This window comes from Papaver somniferum, unplaced genomic scaffold, assembly GCF_003573695.1.
Source record: "Papaver somniferum cultivar HN1 unplaced genomic scaffold, ASM357369v1 unplaced-scaffold_135, whole genome shotgun sequence".
NCBI classification, from domain to species: Eukaryota; Viridiplantae; Streptophyta; class Magnoliopsida; order Ranunculales; family Papaveraceae; genus Papaver; species Papaver somniferum.
Window position 1 is genome coordinate 5,216,191 of NW_020622713.1, and position 5,940 is coordinate 5,222,130.

Consider the following 5,940-nt stretch of genomic DNA (forward strand, 5'->3'; position numbering starts at 1 on the left):
AGATTACATTCATCTTCTTCTACATTCTTCAAGTGCAGGACATACTCATCACTTTTCTTGTACTCTTGGGAAACTGCAAACAAATCTTCCACCACTTCTGCCTGTGTTGTAGCTTCAACCCAAAATTCATGATTGAAAAATTTCTCAAATAATCCAGGTATCTCATTAACTTGTTCATCTCCACCAGCATTACTGTGTTGAGTTAATTCTTCAGGTTCAGCTACACTAGCTTCTAAAACAGGATTATTCTCAGCTACACTAGCTTGTGTTTGTTGAGTAAACTGTGGAATATAAACATCTCCATCATCAACATCTTCATTACCATTTAAATCAATGAATACTTTAGTAGGATTCTTCTTCTTCATCCTAAGTATTCTTTGACTTCTTCTAACTGTCTTGCCATCCCTAAATCTCTTTGTTACTGTCTTAGGTGATGAACCACTAGAACCAACTGGTTTAGGTGGAGTCTTAGAGACTGGCTTCTTTGGAGTCACATTCTTTTTGGGTGTCATTTGTGGTGGAGGATGCTGTGAATCTGCAGTAACCTGAGATACATCTATCTCACCATTCTCATCTAGTGGCATCACTTGCAAATACAATGTAATCCAACCATGTTCATCTTGAGTTGCATTTTCCCATAAAAACCAAAATTCTTCATCATTAATGATGTTTGATGGTAGGCATGGATCAACATGCCATAGAAGGTCCAATGTCTCCCTACTGGTTAATCTCAACATAGGATTAATCCTAGACTTTAACTGATTTATACCCATATCTTCCTGGACAAACCCTTAAACTCAAAACACATAGCAGTGTTGATTAGATCCTTCACCTTAATATCTCTGGTTGGAAATATGTCATGTTGAACCTCATTTATAACCTCTTTAACCACTTGCTTTCTACAATTAAGAACAACAAAATATATATCAGACAAATTATGGAAAACACATCTCAGACAAATTCTAGAACCATAAAAACCCTAGAAATCAATTATCACACAAACCATAAAAAACCATAGAAATCAATTTCAATTAATCATTATCAGCAGAACCCAAATTTGAAATTAAGAAATCCTAGAAATTTATCAGTAGAACTTCATTATCAGCAGAACAAATTCGAACTTCATAAAAATTCTATAAACAGAGAAAACCCTAGAAATATAAACACCGACAAACCCAAATAAATCAACCTTACAAACAAAACCCATAATATGTTCATCACTGAAACGTTAAAATCAACCATGAAACCTAAAAAACAGATTAGGGTTTTTTGTTACCTCTCTGTAGAACGCTTCTTCCGTCTCGTCATCTTCACCAGCAGGAAATCTTCAATTTGTTCTTCGAATCTCAACTAACAAAACACTGTTTCACTGATTTATCTCTCTACTAAAAACCCTCTCTGAAGAACCCTCTCTGAAGAACAAGAGAGAAGAAGAAACTAAATGAATCGATTTCTCTCTCCGTCTTCTGTTATTCCTTACACCTTCCCGCGCTGTCGATAATAACATTGAAGAACTATCATGTCCGTTTAATTAATCCTCGAGATGTCGTGTTAGTTAGATTAGGCTCTCAGATAGCAACACGTGCACATCTTATCGAGACACGTGGACATCTTATCTAATGTGACTGATACACACGTGTGAAGGACATTTCAGTAATCTTACCACATCCATGAGATCTCCCTATATGATATTTTGGCGAGATATTGACGAGTTAATGCGATAAATTGACCGAGATAGTTAAAGTGGATGGAATCCGTTTAACTTGCCTAGTCCAGCAATAAATAAAAAAACAGGCCTACAAACGAAAGTGAGGGTCCAAAACAGGCCTATTTCTGCATATAATCCTTTTTTTTTTCTTTTCTTTTCTGCATTGGGGATATTATGATGCAAATCTTACGATATTTAGTGCAGAAAAGCTAATCTTTTTTATTTGTCCAAATGATTGAATTTAGATAAGTCAATTTCGACGATATAATCTATGCCGATACAACAAAAACATATAGTTTATTATTCTTTATTTGAATTACATATATTTCATAGATTACTCTTTATCTTAATTCATATATGTAGAATCATAAGTCTAAGTATCTGGTTTATTTAGAATCATCCGACATTGGATAATTTGAGTCGGTCTGTGTACGAGGTCTAATTGATAAATATTAAAAATTAAAATAAGTCTCATGTCTAAAAAAAACATAACAACAATATTAATATTAATATGAAAATAAAAATGAAAATGACATAGCTTGGTGTAACTTAGCCTTAATCGCCTTTTTTCTTCAACAACTTGTCTTGTAAAACTCCTTCAATATCTTATAATCCTTATAGTGAAGATTTCTATATATATTTCTATATATATATACATGTATGTTTATATTTTTAGTATGTTATTATAACACTATTCAGACGATTGAGCTCCAAGATCAACAACCTTCTCTATGAGACCCTCATCTTCAGTCTCAAAACCGAAAGTGAACCCAATTTTTTTAGCCCTGGTAAAACATAGGAGTAAAGAAGTCAGAAATTTTAGGATCCAAAAAGAAAAGATCAAGTAAAACTAAAAAATGATGACCTAGTAAACATTTTCATAAAAAGAAAAAGCAAGATAACACTTACAGAGTAGTAGTGGTAGAAACCACGAAAATGAAAGTTCCAACTCTTAGTTACACACCATGAACTGTAGGAAGATCAACTTTCAATTCCTCAGCACCAAAAATTGTCTTGTAGAATTGGATAATGTCAGCAGCTTTAGAATATCGAATTACTAGTTGAGGTTTCAAGCAAGTAACTGATTTATAAATGCTTTTATCAATTTTTACATGTTTTTTTAACGCTCTGACATGAATCTCGACACATTGTTGCTAATCAATGAAACACCTTCTATAATGGAAGTAATACCTTTAAGAAAAGATGGTTTGTTATCAGATCTATCCTTTTGATATCATCCTTTGCAAATCTAGCACCATCATTCATCTTAACCACTGCAGTAGCACATTGAGATGCACCCATGAAAACATTTATGTCAACAATATTTTTAAAACCATCGGCGGCAAACAGAAAAACACCTTTCCCTACTTGGTCGACACCACCAACCACTTCCTTTACTAGTAACAATTCTGTTGCAGTGAAGTTCTAACCACCTTAACTCTATTAATAATTTTTTCAAAACCTGCGTGAATAGGTGTTGATAATTCTTCGTTTGGAGTCTCTACAAGTTCTAGCTTCTTTAAATCTTCAAAAAGTTGTCTAACTGCGGGATCGGTCATGAAAGAAAATATTAAAGAATAGGAAGAAGCAAACCCTAGGAGAGAGGAAATGTGTAAAAGACAGATGTGAAATGTGACTTATGAAACACATATGTGAAATGTGAATAAACTAATGGTCGTTAAATAGAGAAGCCATGATAAGGAATAATAAATATGCCTTTCGATGATATATTGTTTATAGTATTATTCTTGTCATAGTTTAAATTACTGAAATAACTCATATATAGAGCGAATGTTTTGGCTACGGTAGAAGGGTAATATTGTAAGTTAAGGTCGTCTTTAGACTGTTACCTCCTGTTACACGCTCTTATATCCGGCATCGGATAATTTGAGTAAGTTTGTGTATGAGGTCTAATTGTTAAATATTAACTTAATTAAAATAAGTCTCGTGTCTAAAACATAACAAAAATATCAATATGAAAATGAAAATGATATAGCTTGGTGTAACTTGGTTTTAATCGACTTTTTTCTTCGACACCTTGTCTTGTAAAAATCCTTCAATATCTTATAATCCTTATAGTGAAGATATACATATATATATATATATATATACACACATGTATGTTTATATTTTTAGTATATATGTTATTATAATACTATTTAGTTATAGTAAATTTCTACTTTGTTAGCGTTGGGAATATATCATTAAAATATAAATTGATTTCCAATCAAAATTGTTTATATGAGTTTCTCATAAAATAAATTTATTTTTTTATTAATCTTTATATTGTATTTTACCTAGTGGGAGTTCATAGAGTTAATTCACAAACTAGGCTCTTTTTGCTATTTCAACCCAAAATCTATTCCTTTTACCCTCAAGTTCTTCACTTTCGTGTATTATTATTCAACATATATTCTCATAGACTTGTTAAGGCGTATATTAGTTGTTAATTTCAATGTTTTTTCAAGATCTACCACCTCCATTATAAAAGGATAGGTAAACACGCCAAGAGTATGTATTACGTTGAGAATACCATCACACTAAGAGGACCTGACCGAAAAGCAACTATTATCACTATACCTACCCATACACATACCATAGATACTCTTGGTGTATGTGTGGGTAATGTGATAATGTCTGCTTTGACCGAAAATCAATTATTATCTATTATGTTGAGAAATATTGAACAAAATCTAAGGTATTCACGCAAGTGATTCGGCTGATAGCAATTAGACAATAGGATTCAAATTCTTCCACAAAATAAATTTGGGATTCAACGGAGACATTTTTCTAAGTTTATTTGTATTCTTTTCTGTATTAAATGAGTTTGTGTTGGTTGGTCTGGTGGGGGTCCAGTTTTTTGAGTTATCAGTTTGGTTTGGATTTGATATCTGAAAAATTCCTTATAAGAAAAACTGAAAAGAACTTACTAATAATAAGAAGAAGGGGTGGGGGTGGCACACACAAACACAATACATTTGCAACACGTTACTACACCAATTTGCAACATGTTACGACACCAACACCAATAATGATATGTTTTTTACAAATGAAAATTAATCTTTTACTACACGGTAAATCTAATACTGCATAAATCCAAGAGTCATACTCACTTCCCTAAGTAAAATTGTCACAATTTCATGGTTAGTTATTCTGGTTATGTCAAAACAACTTAAAACCAAGAAGACAGTAAATCTCACCATCATACCAAAAAATGCAAGCAATAATCAACCGAAAGATTTATTTTTTTTATTTTTTTTTAAATCACGGAAAAACACTCAAATAGGAGCAAAGAGGTTGTAAGAATCGGTTGTTAGTGGAGTTTAAAGTTTTCTTAATAAGATTCTTTTTTGTCATTTCGACCCAAGATCTATTCCCTCTGATCTAAATTCCTTCACTTTTGCGTATTAATCTTCAATAAGCATTCTTTGAGACCTTTTAAGGATAACATTAGATGTTAATTTTAATCAGGGGTGTGATTATTATGTTTTTATTCATTTTCGATTAATAAGTTTTCTTTTTTCGATCCAAAATTTATTCCTTTTGAACTAAATTCCTTCAATATTGTGTATTAATAACAATATAAATTATTTTATACTTGTTAATGTTTACAGAGTTGTTAATTTCAATTATTTTTGGTGGTTATCATATTATTTCTTATCCAGTTTTCTCAATTAGGTTACTTTTTGTCATTTCAACCCAAAATCTATTCATTTTACCCATTTCTTCGATCTTTATGTATTAATATAATTTATACATTCTTAAAGATTTATTAAGACTTGTTTGCTCAACATATATTTTTTTTGCATTTCGACTGAAAATCTACTTATTTGAACCAAATTCCTTCATTCTCTTGCAGCAAATATATATATCTAGAGTTTTTGAGGATTTCAGTTGGGGAGTTAATTTAACCCGTATGAGACTAAGTCGTATAGCTATATAGACTTTACATTATACACATTTGATATTCCGAGTTGAGTTTAACTCGCTTATATCTTTCTCGAAATATGTGTTGGAAAGCTTTTTTGCTTTAACTACGTTCATCATTATTCTTGACGAAAGTCAAAAGATGATCATGTGAAAATCGCCTTGTAACATCTTACATGATTTGTGTGAGACAGTCATTTGATGTAGACTCGGAATGTTTCGTAAAGATCATTCGATCACTTTAAAATTGCCTATAAGATAATAGTTTGTGTGAGACAGCTATTGTCTCCTTCTAAGAATGTTTG